Source organism: Piliocolobus tephrosceles, chromosome 1, assembly GCF_002776525.5.
Source record: "Piliocolobus tephrosceles isolate RC106 chromosome 1, ASM277652v3, whole genome shotgun sequence".
Classification (NCBI taxonomy): domain Eukaryota; kingdom Metazoa; phylum Chordata; class Mammalia; order Primates; family Cercopithecidae; genus Piliocolobus; species Piliocolobus tephrosceles.
Genome location: NC_045434.1, coordinates 181,139,835 through 181,167,043, shown reverse-complemented (window position 1 = coordinate 181,167,043; position 27,209 = coordinate 181,139,835). Strand labels below are relative to the sequence as shown.

General features: G+C 41.5%; 1 protein-coding gene across 22 annotated transcripts in view; it reads right to left on the bottom strand.

The window, feature by feature from the left end:
• SCMH1 (Scm polycomb group protein homolog 1) overlaps positions 1-22,002 on the bottom strand; it is a 232,510-nt gene extending 210,508 nt beyond the window's left edge. For 17 of the 22 annotated variants that reach the window (XR_002733497.1, XM_026455720.1, XM_023221289.1 and 14 more), the window contains exon 1: positions 21,753-21,904. The gene's annotated coding sequence lies outside the window, so the exon portion shown is untranslated. Of the gene's footprint in view, positions 1-21,752 lie in introns of all 22 variants that reach the window. The other 5 variants (XM_023221305.2, XM_023221302.2, XM_023221301.2 and 2 more) reach the window with 1 other exon arrangement.
• Positions 22,003-27,209: the final 5,207 nt, after the last annotated feature.

Here is a 27,209-nt window from a genome sequence, read left to right as displayed (position 1 = left end):
AGAGATAAATAATCTTAAACTGGCAGCATTAAGTCAAAGAGATACACCTATATCTGGTTTTAGGAAACATTATTTGCATCATTCTAACATACCTTTATGTGGAATACAGAAAAGGAAGAAGACAAGGAGAAAGTGAGGGAAGGGAAGGAAGAGAAAGAAGAAAAGGAAACAAGGGAAGGGAAGAAGAAGAAAGACAAAACATGAAGGAATTAAAGAAAGAAAGGAAAAGAGAAAAAGAAATACTGCAAATATGAAACAACTGCTTTAAATTACTTGGTGCTTTGCCATAAAAATGGACAATAAAAGTGATAAAGTGATATTGGTGAAGATAGGCAAAGAAATATTCTTTTGCAAAAGTTAAACAAAATCAATCACTGGATTTCCTCAAAATTTTTAGATTTTATAGTTATATACTTGCAGCTATATAAGCACCTTTACTTGCATATAGGAAAAAAAACCCTTGAAACAACTATTACTATACTAACTCTTTAGAACATGAGGCTTCCTGGGAATGCACCTTCTATAACACTGCAAAAGAGACTGTATGAAGACATATCACAGTGCTAAGGGGAAGATGACATTATGCCAAGGAACTCTACAGAAGTACTGCTTAGAAAATCCAGACACCTGACACCCTAAAGCCTTTTTTCACTTGGGTATTACAGTCCACCAACAACTAGGTTGGTGGGTTTGGAGGCAGATTTTCATTTCTGGAAAGCGGTAATTCAAACACTCAAGAAGAGTCCTAGGCAGGTAACCTAAACAGAAAGTGAGAATGGAAACCGACATTGCATAATGGGACTGTATGATGCAGTCATTTTTCAAAGGATACTTTTGTTGAGATGAACAATCCTGGATTTCTGATGAGAGGGTAATAGGGAAAACTGCAGAAGATCCTGCTCCACATGAAATGATCTCTTTCATGAAGTGTATACATTTACATTATTGTACTATATTGTATTATAATTTATTTGTATGTCTGATTCCTCTACTAGATTATGAGTCTTGTGGGCTGAGGTTGCTTCATGTTTATTTCCTTATCCCCTAACCTGAATTTTCTGAGAATTAGTCCTAAATTCCTGTTGGATAAAATCCTGGGAGGTTTTGAAATGGGCAAAAGAGATTACTGCATAGTCTATCAGTGGAATCTGGAGACTTCCAGGATTACCTGATTGTATGGAGATGTGTTACTTGGTCTGTCTTTAATTAGGCTATTTCACAGCTTTGTCAAGAAATATCTCAACTTGTTGAAAACTCATAGTAATGCAAATAATTCCTGTCCATTGAAATGCAAACTGTGCCCAGGTAATAAAATTGGTAACTGTCCTATGGTATTGACGAGTTTTGTCACCATTTGTGAATTAAGTTCAGCATTTCCTGACAATAAATATATGGTACTTTGGGTCCTCTCTGAGCCATCTTTGTACTATCTTTCTGTTTCCCACATGGATTAACAAGTTAAAATTTTGTTCATTCTATATTTGTGTGAAAGTCATGACTTTATCTTTTTTTTTTTTTTTAAGGAAAATTATCCCTCAATCATCCCTAACAAGTGTTAAGTTTCATTTAGGGCAGGGACTGTATCTTCCAATATATTGTAAAACTAGATTTGGAAAAGGCCTAGGTTTAATCCCTGCTCAGTAAGTACTGATTGCATATGATGCCAGCTAATTTCCAGTGCCATCTTTAATTCTCAATGGTTCATATATCATATATTAGATGGGATTAATTCCTGCCTTGCCAACTTTCAAAGACCTGTTGTGAGAATCAGATAAAAACATTTGGGTAATCTATAAAGCTCCCTGGTCTGTCACTTGCAAGGCCATCAAAGTGGTTTTCCTACAACACCCAAGGGATAGTCTTTGTTTTCTGCTTAAAACCCTTCACTGACTCCTCTTGCCTACAGAATGACATTTAAATTCCTCAGTACGGTACAAAAATCATCCTCGGATGATCCAGCCCTTGCCTACTCTCTAGCCTCACCTCTAGTCAGCTTTTCTTAACCTTAATACACAGCAGTAATAAACAATTTATACAGTTCCAAACACTGCATATGCTGATTCCTTCCATCTCGATCGCCCCCTCTTTCACCTCCTCAGCCGACCTAAAAAATTTCTACTCATCCTTTAAAACCTAATTCGCATAGAATAGAGGCTTTCCTCATACTCTCAGACAAAATCATTATCTCTTCCATGAAGTGTATACGTTTATATTGTTATGCTATACTATATTATAATTTATTTGCGTCTGATTCCTCTACTAGATTATGAGCCTTGAGGGGTAATGTTGCTTCATGTTTATTTCTTTATCCCCTATATCTAACACATGGTGAGTGCTAAATACTGAATAGCTGAAATGAAATGTAAGGGATTAGTGATTACTGTATCTCCACTTTCCCTATAGCAACTAGCATAGAGTTAAGCATACACTAGTATTTAGTAAATAATCTCCAATTACTATCATTTCTTATAATTATTACTATTAAACCCTAATTCAGGGTGGAGGCTAGAAAAGGGTGTGATGCTAATGCAAAGGTAAATTGACTGATAATCAAACACTCAGGTCAATCTACTGGACACTTTTTTATAAATAACTTAATTCTCACAATAAACCCAATGATACAGGTATTAATATTCTCATTTTACAGGCGAATAAACTTGAGGTACAAATAATTTAACTAGTGTGCAGTCATAGAGCTGGTAGTAAACAGCACAATTTCTGTTGTAAGGTTTACGTGCATTTGCTGTTTCTGGGGTTTACCAGCACTTTCATACCCTCCATTTCATTTGGCCCTCACAATTCTGTAGGGTACATAGGACAAATGTCAGTTGTCCCTTTATTACAAATGAAGAAAATAAGATTTAGAGAGTTTATATGACTTGTAAAGGTCACACAGCTAGTAATCACTGGATTTAGGATTAGAATATCTTGGTTATGTGACCCTAAATCTTACACTTTTTCCAGAGGGCAGTTTCTCTTGGCAATAAGAGATTACTTAAAGGTCATTCATAAAACTGAAAGAACAGACAAATTCAATTAAAATAAAACAAAACAAGGGTGCTATTTAAAGGATCAGATTCCAAATTTTTTAATCAAAACAATTTCATTAATAATCCGCTTTTAACTTTATCTGTGCACCTTCCAACACACACAGAGCTTTAATGCAAGTTCACACGAGAACCTGGGTAGGAGGTTCATTACTTGCATTTTCTAAGACACATACTTCACTCTTTGTATATATGTCATACTCAATATCCAGGGATAGGTCCCCAAAGTGAGAAGTGAGCAAGGAGGCAGTCATATAGTTTGCCTGAAACCAAATAAAAAGCTTCTATTTTTATATCTGAGATATGTACAAATATTGATGACTTTCCCAATTTACCCAATCAACATTTATTATGTGCCAGTCCCTGCGCTAGGGAATATAAAGACAGACAGGACTAGAACCATGTTATATGAGAAAGACAAGCAAATACATTAACGATTAACAGAATGTAGTATATAGCTACCATAGGTATGTTAAAAGTAGTGACCAATTCCATCCAAAGGAATTGAAGAGGCTTCACACAGGAGGTGACTTTTCAATCAGAACTTGGAGAATGCATCATACCCCAGAGAGGAAAGTTTAGTGTGGGGAAAAGAAAGAGATCAGCGTGTTAATGTGTCTATATAGAAGGAAGTAGACGTAAGAGACTCCATTTAGTTCTGTATTTGAAATGCTGTTAATCTGTGACCCTACCCCCAACTTTGTCCTTGCAAGAGACATGTGCGAAGGTGATTTAAGGTTAAAAGGATATTGGGCTGTGCAGGATGTGTCTTTGTTAAACAAGTACCTGAAAGAGGCTTGATGGTTAAAAATCCTGCCCGTCCCTGGGCAATGTAACATCTCGGTGTAAAACCCATTGTGTGCCTTGTTTACTGAGTAAGGAGAAACCGCCTTTAGGAATAAGGTGGGGCTTGCTGGAGCAATACTGCTAAAAGGTTTATGGAGATGTTTGCATATGCATCTCAAGGCACAGCATTTTCCTTTAAACTTACTCTTGTTACAAGGATTTTTGTTCTTATGTCTTACTGCTGATTTCCTCCCTACAATGATCCTATTTTCTAGCTACTCCCCTATCGTTTAGATGGTAAAGATAATTATCAATAAATACTAAGGGAATTCAGAGGCCGGTGCCAGTGTGGGTCCTCTGAAAACACAGCACTGGTCCCCTGGGTCCTGCTTTTCTTTCTCTATACTTTGTCTCTGTGTATTATTTCCTTTTCTCAAGTCTCTCGTCCCACCTAACGAGAAGCACCCACAGGTGTGGAGGGGCAGGCCACCCCTTCAGTTTAGTCAATTCTAAGTAAAGGAAAGTGGAAAAGTAATAAGTAGTAAAAGGGCTTGTATGATGGCCTATGGAAAATGACAGGTGGTTCAAGAATAGGATCTACGGCAAGAAGCAGTGACTGAATTAGAAAACTGGGCTGCAATCAGATGATGAAGAATTTTAAATGCCATTCTAAAACGCCAGGCAGACTAGCGGTTTTCAAGCCTTTTTTGGTCAAAGAACCATCTTCAAACAAATTGTTAGGTAAAATACAACAATAATAAAGACAGAGCTTATCTGGTGAAAGGGGAGCAAGGAGGCAGAGTCCACCCTGCCTCACCCTGAACCTCCTGGTATCCCTGCACAGAAGCCTTAAGTGGTGTTACCATTCAATGTGTGGTCTTCATCAGCAAAATGTTTGTTTCCTGTTTGCAAAAAGTACAGAATTTAGAGTAAATACTTGGAAACTTCCTATAGCAATTTAACAGAATAATTTTATGACATTAAATCTAATAAGATTTTGAGGTTTACACTTCAACTTTTCAAAAATTTCATCTTTCTAGTAATTTATTTTTATTACACTTACAAAATTATTAGTCTGAGACAAACAGAAAATAAAACTGCCCTTTCACCACATATCATTTAAGGGATGATGAATGCACTAGAATTTCTGCAAATGATGAGATTTGTAACTTAGAAAGTTAGAAAAATAACTGTAGTGGCTGTTTAGAGGGAAAAGACCAACTAGCAAATATAAAACATAAGCAATATGAAAAAAAAAGAAAACTTCAGATGACATAAGGATTACTTCTGTAAATGTTTAGCATCTGGCAAACAATGAATAAAGACTTTTAAGCTCACAGAAAAAGGCGAAAGTAGTCAAGACAGGCTTAGATATGGAAGTAGATTTTTAGAAAGATATTAAGCCATCAAGGTCCAGACTCAAATTCATTTAGTCAACAAATATTAATATTATTTATTATATATGTTACATTATTTACTGAAATACCTACTTAAATACTAGGTGCTTGGAATACAATATTGAACAGAAGACATGGTCCCTGCTATTCTGACATATATTAATCAACCCAAAAATACAAATATGGCTTCATTTAAAAACTATTATAAGTACCACAAAGAAAAGTCACAAGGTACTATGAAATGTGCAACATGGAGATTAAATAGATTCTGGGAGATTAAGGAAGGATTCCCTAAGGAAGCTATGTCTCCGTTGAAATCTAAACAATGAATAGACAAGGAAGGGGAGAGAGCATTCTAGGCAGAAGGAACAATCATAAGAAAAAACCCTGAGGTGGGATAGGGCATGACTAGCCCACAGAACTGAAAGGCTGATGCATAGAAAGCAGATAGTTCTGCATTCCCCATCCCCCACCAACACTCTCACCACAGATCATGTTAGCTCTGCTGGTTTAAAATCCTTCAGTGGCTTTCCATTGCACTGATATACAAATGACATTTTCCCTTGTGGTCTACATGACATGAAGCCTGCCTTCTGAGCCTCATAGGGTGCCATAATCCCCTAGCTAAGTTCCAGTCACATTGGCTCCCTTTTTGATTCTTGAATATATGAGGCTCTTTCCTGTCTGAGACTTGCCACATGCTGTTTGCTGTGCCTGGGAGTGTCTTCCTCTGACTTTTGGTTTATTTTTTCTCAGCTAAAAAATCACCTCCTCGTAGAGCACTCCCCAGCTGCCCTTCCATGGTCACTCTGTTCAAATTTAATGTAAAAATTATATTATTGAGTCTTTGATTTTAAAAGAAAGGAAATTCTGACACAGGCTACAACACAGATGAACCTTGAAGACATGCTGAGTGATACAAGCCAGTGACAAGAGGGAAAACATTGTATGATTCCACTCATATGAAGTTGGAGAATTATAGTCAAATTCATAGAGACAGAAAGTAGAATGGTGGTTGCCAGGAGCTGGAGGGAGGGAGGAATGTATGCCATGGGTGCAACTAGCTGGGGCCTATGTCGCAAATGGTAAAGAAATTTACCAAGACAGTTACAGGTAAATAAAGGCAGATTTGGCTGGGCGCAGTGGCTCATGTCTGTAATCCTAGCACTTTGGGAAGCTGAGGCGGGCAGATGATGAGGTCAGGAGTTCGAGAGCAGTCTGGCCAACATAGTAAAACCCCATCTCTACTAAAAATACAAAAAATTAGCCGGGCATGGTGGTGTGCACCTGTAATCCTAGCTACTCAGGAGGCTGAGGCAGGAGAATCCTGTGAACCCTGGAGGCAGAGGTTGCAGTGAGCTGATGAGCTGAGACTGGGCCACTGCACTCCTGCCAGGGCAACAGTGCAAGACTCTGTCTCAACAAAAAAAAAGGCAGATTTATTAGAGAAAGTATGAAAATATGTTGCAAGGGTGCAACAGGCAGCACAGCAGAGAAGGTGCTGTCTACAAACAGGCAAGGACTGGAGGGAAGTTTTACAGGGGGCTATGAGGACTAGAGGGGGCTATGAGACAAGGTAGTTGTGCCAGTGGTTGGTTGTGATTAGTTGTCTCTCGTAACAATTGTTCATTGTTCTCCCCTACCTATGGCTCCTTCCTCATTGCTGCTTACTTACTGGGACTCCACAAGGTATAATTATTGTTTAATGGATAGAGTTTCAGTTTAACAAAATGAAGCAAGTTCTGGAGATGGATGGTGATGATGGTTGCGCAGCAATGTGACTATACTTAGTACTGTTAAAAATGGTTGGAATGGTAAATTTTACGTTACATATATTTTACCACAATTTAAAAAATAATTAAAGAAAACATTCTATAAGCTACATTAAGACAAGCAGGAAGCATATAAAGAATGTAAGGAGCCAAGCACAGTGGCTCACGCCTGTAATCCCAGCACTTTGGGAGGCTGAGGTGGGAGGATCACTTAAGCCTAGGAGTTCAAGATCAGCCCTGGCAACATGGTGAGACCCCATTTCTACAAAATTAAAAAAAAAAATTAGCTGGGTGTGGTGGTGCGCACCTGTGGTTCTAGCTACTCAGGAGGCTGCAGTGAGCCATGATCACGTCACTGCACTCAAGCCTGGGTGACAGAGCAAGATCCTGACTCAGGAAAAAAAAAAAAAAGGAATGTAGGGAGAATAGTATAATCATCAGACTTAAAATTTTAAATATTTAACCCTGAAAGCAACATGGAAAATGACTGAAGGGGACCCACAGCAGTTGCAGGCAAAGTGTTTGGATGCAACTATTAGCAATTCAGAAGAGAGATGATAGAAGCTTGGACTAGGTTGGTGGCAGTTAAGATTCATTCATTCAGAGGCCAAGATAGGTGGATCACCTGAGGTCAGGAGTTTGAAACCAGATCAACACAGTGAAACCCTATCTCTAATAAAAACACAAAAACTAGCCAGGCATGATGGCACATGCCTGTAATCCCAGCTACTTGGGAGGCTGAGGCAGGAGAATCGCTTAAACCCAGGAGGTGGAGGTTGCAGTGAGCCAAGATTGTGCCATTGCACTCCAGCCTAGGCAACAAGAGCAAAACTCCAACCCTCTACCAAAAAAAAAAAAATTCATTCATTCATTTAACTTTTTAATGAATGCCATTATATGCCATGCACTGTGATAGGAGTCAGATGTAAGAATAAGATTGGCAATGCGGCACTATTCACAATAGCAAAGACTTGGAACCAACCCAAATGTCCATCAATGACAGACTAGATTAAGAAAATGTCACACATATACTCTATGGAACACTATGTAGCCATGAAAAAGGATGAGTTCATGTCCTTTGTAGGGATATGGATGAAGCTGGAAACCATCATTCTCAGCAAACTATCACAAGGACAGAAAACCAAACACCGCATGCTCTCACTCATAGGTGGGAATTGAACAATGAGAACATTTGGACACAGGGAGGAGAACATCACACACCAGGGCCTGTCGGAGGGTGGTGGGGTGGGGGAGGGATAGCATTAGGAGAAATACCTAATATAAATGATGAGTTAATGGGTGCAGCAAACCAACATGGCACATGTATACAAATGTAACAAACCTACACGTTGTGCACATGCACCCTAGAACTTAAAGTATAATTAAAAAAAAAAGACCCCTGCCCTCATGTCCTCATGGAATTTAACAAGTAAGCAAATAAATAATTACATATTGTGATTAAGTGTTATAATAGAATAAACAGAGTGACTGTGGAAGGGCAGTCAGTATGGCCTCTATGAGGAGGTAATGTTTAAGAATGAATCAAGGCTGGGCGTGGTGGCTCAAGCCTGTAATCCCAGCACTTTGGGAGGCCAAGATGGGTGAATCACGAGGTCAGGCGATCGAGACCATCCTGGCTAACACGGTGAAACCCCATCTCTACTAAAAATACAAAAAATTAGCCGGGCTTGGTGGCGGGCACCTGTAGTCCCAGCTACTCGGGAGGCTGAGGCAGGAGAATGGCGTCAACCTGGGAGGCGGAGCTTGCAGTGAGCCGAGATCGCGCCACTGCACTCCAGCCTGGGCGACAGAGTGAGACTCCTTCTCAAAAAAAAAAAAAATGAATCAAAAGTCAGGGGAAGACGCTTCCAGGCAGATGAAACAGTATGTGCCAAGTCTGAGAGACAGGAAAGAGCTTCATATCTTCAGGAAACGAGACGGGAGCCAATGTAACTAGAACTTAGCTAGGGGATGGTGGCACTACGTGAGGCTAAGAAGGTAGTCTCCATATCATGTAGACCACAAGGAAAAATATCATTTGTATATCCAAAGCAATGGAAAGCTACTGAAGGATTTTAGGCAGAGATAATATGATCTGTGGTGACCACATTGGTGGAGGATAGGGTACAAAAGTAAACAAACGAAAGCCATTTAGGGGGTTGATATAATGGTCCAAAAGAAGAACTATGGTGGTCTAGACTAGAATAAAGGAAGTGGTGATGGGGAGGGGTGGAAAGATTCATTAGTTATTTAGGATATAGTCCTAAGGGGTATCAGCAATGAACTAAAAATGGAGAAAAGATAATTTAACAAATGATTCCCAGCCAGGCACCAACCCAGCACTTCAGGAGGCTGAGGTGGGAGGATCACTGGAGCCCAGGAGTTCAAGACTAGCTTGGGCAAGATGGCAAGACCCTATCCCTATAAAACAAAAATTTAAAAATTAGCTGGGTTCCATAGCACACGCCTGTAGTCTTACCTACTCAGAAAGATGAGGGAAGAGGATCCCCTGAGCCCGGGAGTTCAAGGCAGCAGTGAGCTATGATCGCATCACTGCACTCCAGCCTGAGCAACAAAGCAAGACCCTATTTCTTAAAAAAAAAAAAAAAAAAAATTAAAGAAACGATTCCCAGTTTTTAGGCCTGAACAAATAGATCAATTAGGGGGCTGTTCACTGAAACTGGCAACAATGAGTAAGTATCAGAATTACTTAAAGAGCTTTTAGAAAATATTAATTCCTATGTTCTATCCCCTTAGAGATCCCAATTCAATATAATTTTTTTGGCACATGGTACCTTTTTCTCTTTCCAGTTATTTCGATAAATGTAGACAGTTTATTGGCATAAGTTAGTACAGAATAATAGAATAAAATATTCCACTTCAAATAATACCCTTTGCTGTTGTTGTTGTTGTAACAGTTATTTTTATTCTATCAGGATCTTCACACTTGAAGATTTCTTGTACCCTATCTCTTTTTTCTTTTTTTTTCATTATACTTTCAGTTCTAGAGTACATGTGCACAATATGCAGGTTTGTTACATATGCATACTTGTGCCATGTTGGTGTGCTGTACCCATTAACTCGTCATTTACATTAGGTATATCTCCTAATGCTATCCCTCCCCTCTCCGCCCTCCCCACAGTAGGCCCTGGTGTGTGTGATGTTCCCCTTCCTGTGTCCAAGTGATCTCATTGTTCAATTCCCACCTATGAGTGAGAACATGCAGTGTTTGGTTTTTTGTTCTTGTGATAGTTTGCTGAGAATGATGGTTTCCAGATGCATCCATGTCCCTACAAAGGACACAAACTCATCCTTTTTATGGCTGTATAGTATTCCATGGTGTATAGGCACATGATACTTTTAATTTTAAAAATATCTCCAGGTGATTCTGATATTCAACAAGGTTTAGGATTCTGCTACAGACAAAGTTAACCAGAGTAGATTATTATTGCTTGCAAATTAAAGAACCTCATATGATTAGAAATTGGTTTGTGGGAGTGGCACAAATGATAGTCCCTAAAACACAGAATTGACTGGATCAAAGTTGAGAACAGAACAGTACAGAATTCTATATACCATGTTGAGAGGTTGGCCACCTTTATAAAGTGCTATGAGACAGCTGATCAAACTGTGGTCTATTTTGTACCGCGATTCACTATTACTAGGACTTGGCATGTTTTTGACACTATATACATAAGAGACTGAGGCAGAAAAAGTTCCTATGACATCCACCTAGTATACATTCTGGCAAATGCATCTATCAACAGACTGCAGTTTGTCAGTCACATCAAATGAGTCAACTAAATTATGCACATCATTTTATGAAGAAATGGGTTTTAATTAAATCTCAAAGAAATAACATCTAAACTTATTCTAATTTTATTATAACTTTTAAAAAATAAACGTTTTCTATTAGAACAGTTTTAGATTTAGAGAAAAACTGCAGATAGTTCCCAAACCCTGTATTATTTCCCCTATTACTAACATTTTACATTAGTATGGTATATTTGTTACAATTAATGAACCAATATTGATACCTTATTAACTAAAGTCCACACTTTATTCAGACTTCCTTAATGATTACTTAAGATTACCTTTCTGTGACAGGACCCCCATCCAGTATACTATGCTACATTATGTTTAGTCACTATGTCTTCTTAGCCTCTTCTTGGCTGACCCTTTCTCAGACTTTCCTTGTTTGATTGATGACTTTAACAGTTTTGTGGAGTATTAGAAATTTTATAGGCCGGGCACGGTGGCTCACGCCCATAATCCCAGCACTTTGGGAGGCAGAGGCAGGTGGATCACGAGGTCAGGAGCTCGAGAACAGCCCGGTCAATATAGTGAAACCCGGTCTCCACTAAAAATACAAAAAATTAGCCGGGCATGGTGGTGGGCACCTGTAATCCTAGCTACTCGGGAGGCTGAGGCAGGAGAATCGCTTGAACTGGGAGGTGGAAGTTACAGCGAGCTGAGGTCACACACACTGCACACCAGCCGGGGTGACAGTGTGAGACTCAGTCTCTAAAAAAAAAAAAAAAGAAAGAAATTTTATAAAACGTACCTCAGTTGGGATTATCTGATGTTTTCTCATGATTAGACTCAGGTTATGGCTTTTGGGGAGGAAGAGAGCTTAGGTAAAGTTATTACACCTGTCACCTAAATAGTAAAACCCACTGAGGGAAGAAACCATATCTTTTTTGTTTGTTTGTTTTTGAGACGGAGTCTTACTGTGTCGCCCAGGCTGGAGTGCAGTGGTGCGATCTCGGCTCTGCCTCCCAGGTTCACACCATTCTCCTGCCTCAGCCTCCTGAGTAGCTGGGACTACAGGCGCCCGCCACCACGTCTGGCTAATTTCTTTTTTTTTTTTTTTTTTTTTTTTTTATAGAGACGGGGTTTCACTGTGTTAGCCAGGATGGTCTCCATCTCCTGACCTTGTGATCCGCCCGCCTCAGCCTCCCAAAGTGCACCTTTTTATCCTTAGTATGTAGCTGGTAAAGGTTGAAAAGTAGAAAGTGGATGCAAACCAAAGGTTGAAGGGGTACAGAAATGTTACAATTTATTAAAATATGAGCACTGATCCTCACAAGGAATCCAGTCATATATATGCTCGAATTAAAAAATAATTATGACTCTGATTTGCTAAACCATTTCATTCCTCTATCCAGGGATCTTTTGTTTGCCTATATTGTTTGGTGAGATAGAAGATATATTCAGACTAAAAATATATGTGTCAATTCCTGCAAGTAAACCTTGCCTCCTGTACTGATAAAGTCTCAGAATTATAGAACACTGCTGTGGGCCACATACATGGTGAAATGAAAAGAAGACTGTGGTTGAAGTCAGGCTGGTCTGGGCTTGAAACCAAGTCCTATTACTTATAAACTGCATAATCTTGGCCAGCTATCTCTAAGTCTCAATTTCTTTATGTATAAAATAGAGGTGATAATACCTACATGCAGGTGGGTAAAAACATGTTTATATGTTTCAACATATCTGACAGATACTAAAAAAAGGTTATTTCCTTTCTTAGTAGAGTACATTATATAGAGTAGGTCTGCTTTAAATACATTTTGGAATAAGGTAACATATGTATAAACAAACAAACACAGAAGATGCTGATTGTTACTTTCACAAATTGGATAAATGAATTCTGAAACAATTTCACATGCCTTTTGTTTTTTCAAGCACCTAGTACATGTCTAATACGTGGCAGCTCCTCAAATGTTTGATGATTTTTCCATCAGATATCCAGGACCAAGAGTCAAGAGAACCAGATTCCGGTTTTTGGCCCTGGACAAACAATTGCCTTCTTTAGGCCTCAGTTTCTTTACTGAATAAATGACTTAACAGTTACAGAACTTGACAGTTAGAAGAGATCTTAGAAATCATTCACTGCAACTCCTTGCCCAAATCACAGAGTCAGTGAGTGGCAAACTGGGACTTGAATCAGGACTCTTAATCACCAAGCCATATTAACTCTTTCCACATACCATGCAGCTTATAAGGTCTCTTTCACCTTCTTGTCTATGAAATATTTGGGACTGAACCACTACTGTTCTTTAGAATATCATCCCATTCTGAAAAATCCAGTAAACTAGCAGGCTAAGTTTTTTCTTTATCAAAACCAGAAAGTATAGAAGAATAAACAAAATTGTCCCTATCAATCATAGTTACCTAAGAGTAACGATGACTATAGATAGCAGAAGATCAAAAGTCTTTCTATCATGTTAATATATCAAGTACTTAAATATGGAGATCTATTTTTAACAGTCCCTGATTATATCTTCTTCATAATTAAACGAAATTATAATCACTGGCCCACAAAACTGACAGACTGAATCGCTATTATTCCGAGATATCCGTATCTCTATCATCCTGGTATACCTTACTGTAACTTAGAGCAAAACTATTTTTTTTTAATATCCAATCATCTTCTCTTTTTAGGATTCCCATTTCATGTCTTTAGGGCCTTTCACACTGCTGACTATTCCTATCTTTTTGAAACTTACTGTTGTTCTCTTGGCATCCAAAACATCACTTTCTCCTGATTATGCTTATGGTATAGTGATTCAGAATATAGCTTACTGTACAACAGCACAGACTGCAGACTCAGACTGCCAGAGTTCAAATCCTGGCTCTACCACTTGCTATCCCTGTGATCTTTCACAGGTTACTTAACTTGGTGCTTGTTTAGTAAGTACTATAAAGGTATGTCTTGTTATTATTGTTCCTTAGTCTCTTCCTCTAGTGTTATATTCCACCTGGCAGATTCCACCCACTAAAAAGGGGTCTTTACCTCTTCCTATCTATCTGGAAGGGTTTCTTTCATCTCCTCACCCTCTATCTGGTGAATTCCTTCTCAATCTTTAAGATTCAGTAAGGCCAGGCATGGTGGCTTATGCCTGTAATTTCCAGCACTTTGGAAGGCCGAGGTGGGAGGATTACTTCGGGCTAGGAGTTTGAGAACAGCCTGACAACATAGCAAGACCCCTATTTTTTTTTTCTTTCTGCTCTTTTAAATAATTCCACATACAATCATTCCCAATTTTGAAAAGTTTTAAAAACTTATCTGGGCATGAGCACACACACACCTGCAATCCTAGCTACTTGGAAGGTTGAGGCAGGAGGATTACTTGAACTATGATCACAATACTGCACTCCAGCCTGGGCAACGGAGCAAAGTTTCTTTTTTTTTTTTTTTTGAGATGCAGTCTCACTCTGTCGCCCAGGCTGGAGGGCAGTGGCGCGATCTCCGCTCACTGCAAGCTCCGCCTTCCGGGTTCACACCATTCTCCTGCCTCAGCCTCCTGAGTAGCTGGGACTACAAGCGCCTGCCACCACGCCTGGCTAATTTTTTGTATTTTTAGTAGAGACGGGGTTTCACCGTGTTAACCAGTATGGTCTCGATCTCCTGATCTGTCCGCCTCAGTCTCCCAAAGTGCTGGGACTACAGGGGTGAGCCATCGCACCCGGCAAAACTCTGTCTCTTACAAAAACTTAAAAAATAAAAACATTCAGTTCAAATGTCATTCTCTCTCTCTGGAACCTTTCCAAATGTCACTTCCCTCCTTCTGCCTTGGCCATCAGTTGCTCCTGCCCTAGTGTTCCCATAGTACTTTGAATATGTTTCCACCATGCCAAGATTATTTTCATATTTTTTGCAGATACAGGATTTCACCAAGTTGCCCAGGCTGGTCTCAATCTCCTGGGCTCAAGAGATTTGACCACCCTGGCTTCCCAAAGTGCTGAATATATTTCAACCAGAACATAAGTTACATTAGACTGAATAGGCCACTTGAATCTGCCTATATAAAATCACTTTAGACTTACAAAAACAGAAATTTTATGATTCACTCTAATATTAGTGGTGAGTAAAAAATTTTATGATTCACCCTAATATTAGTATTTCTTTATACTTCTGCTATCCCCTCCCTCCCTGTATTATGCTCATAACAAGAGTGGAATGCTATCTATTCTTTAAAAATATACATATATTTGGGAGGCCAAGGCAGATCACATGGTCAGAAGTTTGAAACCAGCCTGACCAACATGGTGAAACCTCGTCTCTACTAAAAATACAAAAATTAGCCAGGTGTGGTGGCACATGCCTGTAATCCCAGCTTCTCAGGAGGCTGGGGCAGGAGAATTGCTTGAATCCAGGAGGTGGAGGTTGCAGTGAGCCGAGATCGCGCCACTGCACTCCAGCCTGGGAGACAAGAGTGAGACTCCGTCCCAAAAAACAAACAAAAAACACATATAATGAAAAGTTCAGATATATAAAAAGGCATAAAGAATAATTAATAGATACCCATATATCCACAACTCAGTTGAAAAATATTTACTAATTCAATTTAAGCTCCCTGTGTGCCCTTCTTTGCATTATTCCTGGTCTTTTCTCCCCAACTTACCCTTTGGAGACACCTATTATCCTTAATTTGGTATTTATAATTACCATGTAGTTCTTTATTACATAAGTATGCCTCCCTAAATAATACATGCATGTTAAGCTTTATATAAATGTGTTCTGCAACTCGCCTTTTTCATTCAACCCCTTATTTGTGAGATTTGCTCATGTTTCTATATAGATCTAGTTTACTCATTTCACTATTGTATGGAATTCTATTAAGTAAATATACCACAATATTTTCATTATTTTATTGACAGGCATTTAGATTAGTTCAAATTTTTGCCTGTAGCAATTTTGCATGAATATTTTTGAACATCCCTTTATGCATACATTGGAGAGTTTCCAAAGGGTATATACCGAGGAGTGGAACTGCCAGATTGCAGTTTATGTGCATTTTCATCTTAACAGATATTGTATAAGAATATATCAGAAACCAAGGGTGTATATAGCCAAAGAGCACAGGGGTTTTAAGAAGATGGAGAAGTAATGGTCCAGATATAGCAGTGGGTAAAAAAATACAGTTATCCTTACCTCTCTTCTTTGGGATGGGAGGGGTGCAGGAGAATGAGTCGCATTCATTTAAAAGGGCTACAGAGGAAGTAGTATGTTCTCCATGACCCAGGAGAGAGCCTGGCTTCCACTTAAGGCCAGGACACACAAAAAGACATCCAATAAAATGGTTAACAATGTAGGAAACAGGGAAACAGGAGTTTGAGAGAACAAGTGGAAGGAGCAAAAAAGCAGGGCTGTAAGAGAGTAAAAGGAAGCCAGGTCAGAACAAGAATAACATTACGGAAGACAGACTGTTTGATTCTGGGATAAAGATAACAGGTGATAAGTCTTGCTGGGTTTATCTGGCCATAAGGTTATCAAAAGGTTTCAGGGCCCCCCAGTCCTTTGGATACCAATTTCCAGGGATGATCAGGTTCCTACATAAAATCATATTTGCATATGATCTACACACATCCTCCTATACATTTTAACATCTCTAGATTATTTATAAAATCTAACACAATACAAGTGCTATGTAAATAGTTGTTATACTATTGTTTAGGGAATAATGACAAGAAAAAAGTCTGTACATGTTCAGTACAGATGCAACCATCCCTTTTTTTTCCATATTTTCAATCCATAGTTAGTTGAATACACAGATACAGAACCCATGGATACAGAGGGCCAAATGTAATTAGTTCTAGCAGTTTACTGGTGGCTAGAGAATTAACACTAAGGCCTTGCAATGCTGTGGTTAAATTCCCTCATTCACAGATGGGGAGAGAAAGACCCAATATTTGAGTGCCTGATATGTGACCAACATTATGTAAAGTACTTTGTACTTTATCTTAGTTAAACCTTACAGCTACATCTTCCTTCATTTTATAAACGACAAAGTAAAAGTGATCTGCCAGGGTTCTGCAGTTAATTTTTAGTGACCCTGAGGAACTCAGGTTTCCTTTCAAATCTTAATCAGTATGGTGGAATGAAAAAGACAGAATTTGAAATTAGAGCTTCTTTGGTCACTTTCTACCAGTGAGATCTTGTATGTTTCTTAACCTCACTAAGCCTATCAATCAAATAAGATTATTGCAAAGATTAACCTACAACTACAAAACAAATCTTAGATTTTTTTAACCTAAAATTGATCTACACAGGAACTTATTTTCAAGCGTGGAATTTCTTATTTGGCTTATTGCAAACAAAAATTTGAAGTTCCTGAATTGATGCCTATATATTTTACAGATAGTAAACTGAGGTAGGAAAAGAGGACATCCAATGTGTGGCTCCCTAATGTATCCGGAATCAACTCCAAACTGCATCACAGTTTCGGATCTTTAATACCAAGGCCCCAGCCCATCTCTCTAGCCATATTTCCTACTATTAACTTACACAAATACAATACTCAAACCTGTGGTAGCTGTTAATTTTTAACAATGATACCATATCCTATGCTTTCCCTATTTTATACCTCTACCTAAATTATTTACTCTATTGAAATTTGTTCATGGCCCAAGTAAAATTCATTTTGAAAATGAAGCCCAACCTTGTTTCCAAATGTTTAGAAATGACAGCTCCCTCTGCTGAATTGCTTTATCACTTTGCTACTGCCTCTCTTAAGAGTACTCACTATGTTCTATTTTATAATTTAGGTAAGCATGTAAAAGGTTTATTTCAGCTAGCAGAGCATAAGCCCCTTAAAGGAAGGAAGAAAGGAACTAACATTTACTTTGTATCTATGAATCACTAATTGCTTTTCTTGTGATTTTATGTGTATGGTATGTATGTATATATTTTTTCATGTAATATTTGTGATATCCTATGAAGTACAATTTTTTTTACAGATAAGGACACTGAGCTCACAGAGGCTAAATAATTTGTTTACAGTCATAAAGTTAGTAAATGACAGAGTCTAGATCTGAATTTTGGTGTTCCTAACTCCAAAGCCTAGGCTCTTTCCACTATATTCTGTCTAGAAAACCATGGGTATATCTCCTCACTGCTTTATCTGATTGATCCCTACCCACCCACTAATGATCATCAGAGGAGAAAACCTCCACTGCCCTTTGTCATTAAGTATTAGCAGAAAGGATTCAATATGAGGTATGTGCCCTCCCACTTTCCAAGACTAAGAACAGACTCTTCGGAGCAAACAGAATGGTTAATATGAGTCCTAAATAAAGATAAAGAGATCAGAACTCTGCTTCCAGGAAGGAAAAGTAAAGAAACCTATTACCTTCTCACTCTTGTGTTTAAAAACCCCTCCTCCTTCAAGGTTTGCACCATCTGGCTATATCACTCTCTACCCCAACTCCTCATCTGTCATCTACCACCCTCCTGATTAATCCCCTATCTTTACTGCACCCGGGTCACATCTTTCTCTCTTCCCCACATCCCATCATCCTCAATCACTTCACTCTCCGCACAGATGACTCATTCAATACACTAGCCTCGCAATTCCTTGTCATACTCAGCTTTACTGACCTTCACCTCTGCTGTATTTTAGCTACCCATAGACCTCGCTGTCACCTAGAACAATCCCATATCAGACAACTTAACTCCGATATTCCACTTTCTGACCACACCTTTTTTTTTCTCAGCTTACTTCCACTATATTTGCTTGTTGATCTAACTCAAGAAATTGCAAAATCTTCAAGTCCAGAATTGAACTCATCATTAATTGTTTCCTGTCTCAGTTAAAATTACCAACATATCATTAATCATCCAAGGCAAAAACCTGAGCATCATACGGGACTCCTCACCCTCTCACCTGCACAATCAATCAATCATTAAAGCCTTATACATTGTCTCAGATTCATTTCTTTCTCTTCAGCCCTACGACCACATTTTTAAAATGTTACTTCAACCATGTCTGATAGACACCTTTCTGTAATTAAATAAAAATTAAAAAAAAAAAAAAAAAACACAGTACCTACTGATTTCATTTCAGGATACTTATGCATACAAGGTCCACCATGACATGGCCTCTGCCTGTATTTCCAGCCTTACAACTTACCACTTATATCTCTATTGTTATATTCCTAGCAGTCCCAAACTGTTTGTAGTTCTCTACACAAGCCATTCCTTTTCTCACATTGATGCCTTTGCTCAAGCTGTTTTCTCTGTTTGAAGGACACTTTCTGCTCATGTTTGCCTAGCTTACTCCTACCTATCATTTAAGATTTGGTTCAGATATCACCTCTTACCAAAGCCTTCCTTTAACTCCTAGGCTAGTCTAAGTGCCCTCACCTTTGGGCAACCTTTACTCCCAACCTTTACTCCCATATCTCACCTATGTGTAGTTCTCACCTTTTATTCTGAGATAATCCATTTACCAGCTCCACGAGATTGGAAATCTTTGTAAACCCAGCTGAGCACAGTACATAGCACAGTGTTTCACCCATAGTAGGTACATAAGTGCACAGTGAAGATTAGAACATACCAAGTTTAAATTTTCTTTTCTTTTTTAAAAGATGGGGTCTCATTTGGTCACTTGCTATGGTGTGATCATAGCTCACTGAAGCCTCAAACTCCTTGACTCAAGCAGTCCTCCTGCCTCAGCCTCCTGAGTAGCTGAGACTACAGGCATGCACCACCATGCCCAGCTATATTTTCATTTTTACTTTTTGTAGAGACAGGGTCTTGCTATGTTGCCCAGGCTGGTCCAGAACTCCTGGCCTCAGTCACCTGCCTCATCTTTCCAAAGTGCTGGAATTACAGGCACGAACCCCTGCATCCAGCCCTAAGTTTTAATTTTCAGTGGGATATTCACATCAATTCTTTCTCACAGTTAAGTATCCTCTACCTTTCACTCCAAGTCCTTTCCAAGGAAGGAATCGGGGCCTTTCCTCTAGATCTGTACAGTTCCATTGAGAATGGTGCTATGCAAATGTTTACCCAACTTACATAAAAGGGAACAGCATTTGCACAAAAATCAAAACTTGACATATGTGCTACAAAGTTCAAAACTACTGACCAATCTAAAAAATGAAGGCATAAGAACAAAAATAACCAATTTTGACTGCTGGTATGTGCTTGTCTAAGTTGTAAAAACAGTGAAACTTTGCTTAGTACTTTAACAGGATCCCAGATGTAAGAGCTTGGCATTTTATCTACAAGGCCATCTCATCTCTACTGGGCTTAAAACATTACTAACCTGCAGAGTTGCTTAGGCAAGAGTTTAGGAGGTTGGTAAGTAAGCAACAAAAAGTGTTCTTTTTCATGGTAACTTTGGGCCTTCTGCTGGCAGTTAGAAATAGAGCAAAGAGTTCAATGTAATAAAGCATTTCCCTCTGCAACCAAATATTAAAATTGCAGTTTGGCACTAAACTGGGTCTCAATCCTTCTCAGAGTTTAAAAAAAAAAAAAAAAAGAGCTCTTCTATTTGCATGGCACATTACACTTTAATAAAACATTCTGATGCACATTAATCAGCACATTCGATAAAGTGTTTATAGACATTTTTTAAAAGGAAGGAAACCCCCAAATTTCCACAAAATGTCTTTTAGTTTGTTTGAACAAACACTACTAAATGTTTTCTATTTTTTTTTTTTAAGTTCAAAATACAGTACAGAAATGAGGACGGGAATCTAGAGTACTTTTGATTTAAGCAGGTCAATCCTTGGGGCTGTTTCTTAGAGAAACTTACTAGGTTTTGCCTCCATGCTCACTTTTAAGAAACTCTCCTTTAAGGTGATATGGGGAAACTAAAGCTCATCCAGAGGACAGTTTAGAGAACCACAGCAGATGAGAAACAACGGAAGGAAGTGGAAGTGAAGACTCAGGGGACATGGTTACTATCTTCATTTATCTTAACAGCTGCCCATAAGGGAAAAGAACTAGGAAGGATGGGCGCCAGCTCTTTCTTTCAACTTATAAGCATATCTGTCCAGGAACAGAATGGGTTTCCTTTAAAGACATTCGCTTCGGAACACTGGAAGAGGTTCCAAACGGGCTAGTCAAATTATCGGGGGGATTTGGGGATTTTCAAAAATCCTTTGGCAGGGGATGGGAGAAAGAGTCCCTAAATGACTTTTAAATTCCCTTCCAGTCAGGAGATACTCCGGAGTTCACCCATCGGCTGGAAACCTCTTTCGATGCTCTCGGGGCTGGCCCACAGCTATGCCCACGTGTCTGGACCCCTGGGCCGCTGGCTCACTTCGGTGCGGGGCCGCTCTCCCTGCCCGTTTCCGGCGGGGCACCGGGGCAGGCGGCACACCTGAGTCGGCCGGCCCGGGCCCAGGCCCCAGGACGCTGCTGACAGCTCCAGTCACTAGGCGCCCCTGCTCTTGGTGGGGGCCACCCCGCCCCGGCGACCTCTGTCCCTGCCTGCCCTGAACGCAACCCGGCCGGCCAGAAGCACAGGCATTCCCACCTCTGGCGCCGGAGGTGTCCGACTGACCCCCGCAGACGGGGTCGCGCCGCCTCCCGGCCCTCAGCCCCCAGCCAGCCGGCCCGGGCCCACCCGGACCCGCCGGCCAGGACACGGCAACCCACACTGACCACCCCGACGCCGACCCTCTAAAGGGCCCCCGGCCTTGGGTTTCCCGTGCCGGGGCCCCTGGGCCGTCCCAGCCGCGTCAGGGCCGCGACCGGACCGTGGGCCCCGCCCGCTCGACCGCAGATGCAGAACCGGCCTCCGGGCTCGGGGCCCGGCTGACACGGCCGAGAGAGGGCCCGGCCCCGCGCAGACCACAGACTGGCAGGCCAGCCAGACAGACGGACAGGCGGACCCGGCCCGGCGGGGCGGGCGCAGCGGCCGCGCAGGTCCGGCCACCGCCCTCTGGCCCCAGGCGGCCCCTCAGGGCGCAAGCTCTTAGGCGGGCGGAGACGGCCGCGAGACGCTTACCTGCAGGCGCGGCGGGGGCGCGGGGCGGCTCACTCCCTTCCCGCCGCCATGTTTCCGCTACGCAGGGAGGGAGCGGGGACGCGGGAAGGGGGCGGGCGGGCGGCGCTGCGGGCAGGCGGCGGGGGGCTCCACCGAGCCGGCGACGGCTGCTGAGGCAGGGGGCGGGGCGGGGGCGGGGCGGGGGCTCCCCGGCCCCTCCCCCGCGCCTCCCGCCGCGAGGTGGCGCGCGCCTCGGCCGTTGGGCTCGCGCGGGGGGCGGGGCGGCGCGCTGGAGGAAGGAGGGCGCGCAGGGACCTGGCCCGGCCCTACCCCGCCGGCCTGCAGACCCCGGTCCGGGGACCCAGCTGGCGCCCGGGCCAGCTCTCGGGTACGCGTCTTGTAGATGGGTAAACTGAGGCCTGAGAAGGCGCGAGGACGAGGCCTCGGGTTCGAATCCCGAGGCTGCCAGTAGCCCACTCCGAGGCCGCGTGAGGCTGGTGGAGGAGCCGCCGGTCGGACCCCCAAGACCGACTGACGTGGCCCTCACCTCTGGCGACCCCCGTCCGGCTAGTGGCTGGCCGTGTGGTGACCTTGGGCGAGCTACTTCGCACCGCCACCCAGGGGCCTCTTCTCCAACAGGATAGCACTGCACCGGGAGGGTAGGTGAGAGACGAGTTAGCGCTTGGATGCCCTAGTGAGTGTCAGCGTCCTCAGTCGTCCCTGCGGTCATCCCTTAAACAAGTACGCACTGAGTGCACAGGCTTATTCTTTCAGGCCCACTAACAATGTTGGCTACACAATTCTATTTTTGTTGTTAGAGGTGGAGCCTCACTTTGTCCCCCAGGTCGGAGTGCAGTGGCGCCATCGTAGCTCACTGTAACCTCAAATTACTGGGCTCAAGTGATCCTCCCGCCTCAGCCTCCCAAAGCGCTGGGACTACAGTCGTGAACCACTGCGCCTGGCACACTGTTGATTTAACCACCACATCCTTTTAGCAGCTTAGGAAAACGAAATCTTGACTTCTATTTTGGCTGCTTGAAAATACAGTGCGATGTAAATCCCGAAACCTCTGCTAAGCTGGATGTGGAGTGGGTGTGGCATCATTTAGAACGTGGCAATCTTCAGGTCACACAGGAATGTCTTGTTAATGATCCTTCTATGAACAATACTCCTTGGAGGGAAGTCCACCTCAGCAAGGCTGGAGCAGCAGACGGGACAGCTGAGCCTGGGTTACTTGCCTTGCCTCTGGAATAGGTCTTAGAGCACTGGACTGAAGGGGGCTGCCTCCTTTTATCCTGGTGTTGGTCTCAGTATCCGTCTGCCTATTCTTGAGAAATGGAAATGGTCAGAATCTATCCAGGTTCTGATCTGCATCCCTGTGTCTAATTTAAACTTTCATTCCATGGCGTTTTGGGGAGTACCTGTCTCATGAAGAGCCCTGAGGTTACAAGGATAATTAGAGCCTAAATCTAAGGAGCCCATAGTTGGGGAAATTAGTATGTCAATAGCTAATGAGAGCACAGTGTTGTAAGTGCTCATACCAGTTTTCTATTCCTGCATAACAAATTAGCCCAAATTTTGCAGCTTAAAGCAACACCCATTGATTTACTCACAGTTGTGTAGGTTGTGTAGGTCAGAAAACTGGCATGGTGTGGCTGGGTTTTCTGCTCGTGGTGTCATAGGTTGAAATCAAGATGTCTAGAGGCTCTGCGAGGGAAAGATCTGCCCCAGGCTCCTTCAGGCTGTTGGCAGAATTCATGTCCCCGTAGGACTAGGATCCCACAGCTACATTGTTTTGCCAGATCTCTGTTGGAGACCACTCTCAGATCCTTGCCACATGGTCCCTTTTGTCTCATCAACAGAGAACCTCATGTCAATCCTCTCATTCATTAAATATCTCTGATTTCCCTTCTTCAACCAGTCAGAGAACACAGTGAGCTTTTAAGACTTGTAATTAGGTCAGACCCACCTAGCTAATCGTCCTACTTTAAGGTCACCTGTGCCACATCACATACCCTAATCACAGGAGTAAAATTCATCATAGCCACTGTCCCAGGGACTATGCAGAAGGTGTACATGAAGGTTAATCTAGGAGGCTACCTTAGAATTCTGCCTACTACATCCAGTGAGAAATGTTCTCTTAAACATTTTCTCTATGAACTCCCCTAGCAGTTTGTTCTGTAACTCTGTCCATGGCACAATATATGTTGCCATTATTGGGGTATATTTCTAAACCTCTTTTCTAGGCTGAAAGCTTCTTGAGATCAGGAACCTTATTCACACTTGTAGCCTTAGATAAGTCTTGGCATGAGAGTGATATTCCCACATCTGCTAAAAATAAATAAATAAATAGTATGCATATTGTCCTTTGGATTCCTGCTGCTTTTTTTTTTCTTGAGATGGAGTCTCGCTCTGTCTTCCAGGCTGGAGTGCAGTGGCGCGATCTCAGCTCACTGCAAGCTCCACTTCCTGGGTTCACGCCATTCTCCTGCCTCAGCCTTCCGAGTAGCTGGGACTGCAGGTGCCTGCCACCATGCCTGGCTAATTTTTTGTATTTTTAGTAGAGACGGGGTTTCACCATGTTAGCCAGGATGGTCTCAGTCTCCTGACCTCGTGATCCACCCTCCTTGGCCTCCCAAAGTGCTGGGATTACAGGCATGAGCCACCATACCCGGCCTCCTGCTTCTTTTTTAGATCCAGCTCAGAACTTCTCTGATACTTCTCAGGAAGAACTCATTTCTCCCTCCTCTCCACTGTCACTTGGTAAAAATCTCTGTGTGAAATGTATCCCATTGTAGTATTTCAAGTTAGACTGTAGTTTCCTTGAATATAGTACTTTGCTTTTATTCCACTTAATATCCCAGGGCACAGCACAACGTATTAACAGTTCTGTGCTGTTCAATTAAACAGCTAATTACACATGGATGTTATTAGTTGTTTAATGTTTGTATTTTTAAAAGGGGGGTTAAAAACCAAGAGGCAACTGGAGAATGGAATTGGGCTGTGACAGACCCTGTAACCTTTGGGTCACAGGTGTGGGGAAGCCAAGAAATACAGAGGCAATGGAGAGGGAAGAAATAGGCAAGTTAATCAGGATGTAATTTTTTTTTTAAAGGAGGTATGCTAGGAAACCCCAGGTCTGCTCTTTTCTGCATTACAGTACAGCAAAAAGGAGTGATTATTCTGGCACTGACAGTTGAGGAAACAGTAGTTTTTGTTTTGTTTTTTGTTACCATGTTGTCGATGACCCAGTGGAAGAGATAGTGAAGGAAATGGGAAAGATGGTTTCTGATGCTTAAATAAAGTATGTGTGTTGTGGGATGTGGGGGGGATGCATTGAAATACATAAGAGCCTTCAGCATGTTAAGTCCTACACATCAATTAAGACTACCTTCCCCAGGAACTTCATCTGATATCTTCTCTTCCATCCTTACCCCAGGATAAATTAAATGCCCCTCCTTTTGCTCTCCTTATAGCCTGGCACCTTCATTCATCATTGCATTTACTAGGATCTGTGCATATCATTTTCATTTATGCTTATCTTTCACCTGACTCCACAGATTGAAACTCTGTCTTTCTTCTTCATTACATCCACAGCACCTCGCACCATGCCTGGAACACAGTTGGTGATCAGTCTATATTTATAGAATGAATGTGCACAGTAGGACCCTTTCAGACCCAAGCCACAGACCAAAGAGGCCATCTCTTTATTATCTGCCTTGTGACCACAGGGCCCCACTGGCTGTTCAGATTCAGACATGTGCTGAGCCCAAACCTTGTTGTTTATCTAAGACACTTCTGCTGTTGCTCCTCTTGTAAAATACAAAGTAAAAATAGTTCCAGGAAGCTGTGTGGTTAAGACATTCCAGTCTCTGAGCTCCTAGATAAAGGCTGTTATTGTTAGGAAGTCTGTCATTAATCCAACCTGCCTTTTCTCTGCGCTTTGGTTTCACACCCTTCTAAAGGTACTGATTCTTTTTATCCTCATTTGCCCTTAAGCCTGTCCCTAGCTGGCTGGTAAGTGGAAAAAATAATAACTTTACAGCAGTTGATGTAAGAATGATCTAAAGGTATCAGTTGATCACAAGTTCCCTTTGTGCTCTGGGATTGTGACTTCAACTTATTCTCAAAGTGCCTTACCAGATGGCTTATATTCTCATCTGTAAAATGGGAGAAATGACACCTACCTCACCAGATTATTGAAGAGTGAAAGAAAATAGCGTAGGCAGAGCCTCCTGGAACACAGTAATGGCTAAGAAAACCTCATAGATTGGAATCACAGATTGGAATCCCCTCACTTTGTTCTGCTGTGGCCAGACTTTAGGCTATTAAGTTTATCCTAGGCATTATATTTTAAAAGAGGGATGTTGACAAATTATCACCCAGAAGCAAATGACCAGATAAGGAATCTGGAAATCAGACCTTATAAGGAGCAGCTGAAAGGAGTTGGGAACATTTAGCCTGCAGGAGAAATAACTATTAATAGGAGTAGAGTGGGGCAGGGCAAGGCCTTAGAAGGGTCTTCAAATAATTGAAGGGCTAACATGTGGAAAAGGATTAGGCCTCAATTCTATTCCACACATATCTATGGAACTCCTATTATGTGCCAGGAACTGGGAATACAAATAAACGTAAAGTACAATCCTTGTCTTTAAGGATCTTAGTCTATGAAGGACGATGACAATGCAAAAGAGGCTACTACAGAGGACTTTACAATGTCCTCTGTAATAATGGAGAAGGCAGAGGAGGATTCGTTGAACCCAGAGACACTGGGGAAGACTTCACCAAGAAGGTGACATTTGGGTGAACCTTAAAAGAAAACTAGGATTTTTTTTTTAGGCAGAGAAGGAGGGGAAGGGCACATAGGCAGCAAGTACAGCATGAACAAAGACAAAAAGGCATCCTCATGGAAAACCTAGGATGCATCGGAAAAGAAGACGGAAGTGAGCCTACAATATTTGATTGGAGCCAGATTGTCAAGGGCCTTGATTGTTAAGCTAAAGAGCTTGGACTGTTTACCTTGAGTGGGTATTGAACTATTTACCTTGAGTGGGTATTGAAGAGCCATCAAAGGCCTTTAAGCAGATTTTTATTTTAAAAGGAAATCTCTAGCACAGCCTGCTGAAAGAGCTACACTGAAGAGAGACAGGAGGCAGGGAAGACAAGACCTCTCAGCATACCAAAGAGAGTCCATGAACTTGACTGTTCCACTGACCATGGGTAAATTTGGGCACATTATTTAAACTTTCTGAACAATTTTTTTTTAGTTTGTAAATTGAACGTCTACTTTAGAGGGATGTTTCAAGAATGAAGTGAAATAACACATCCAAGACCCTAACATGTGTCTAGTACCCAAATGTTGCTCAGTAAGTGAACACAATTCCCTTCCTTCCCTTTCTCTTAATGGATAGAGTAGACAGAGAAACAGAGTTCTACTTGATGAAGCTAGCATTCATGGGCAAACAATGGGATAATTCT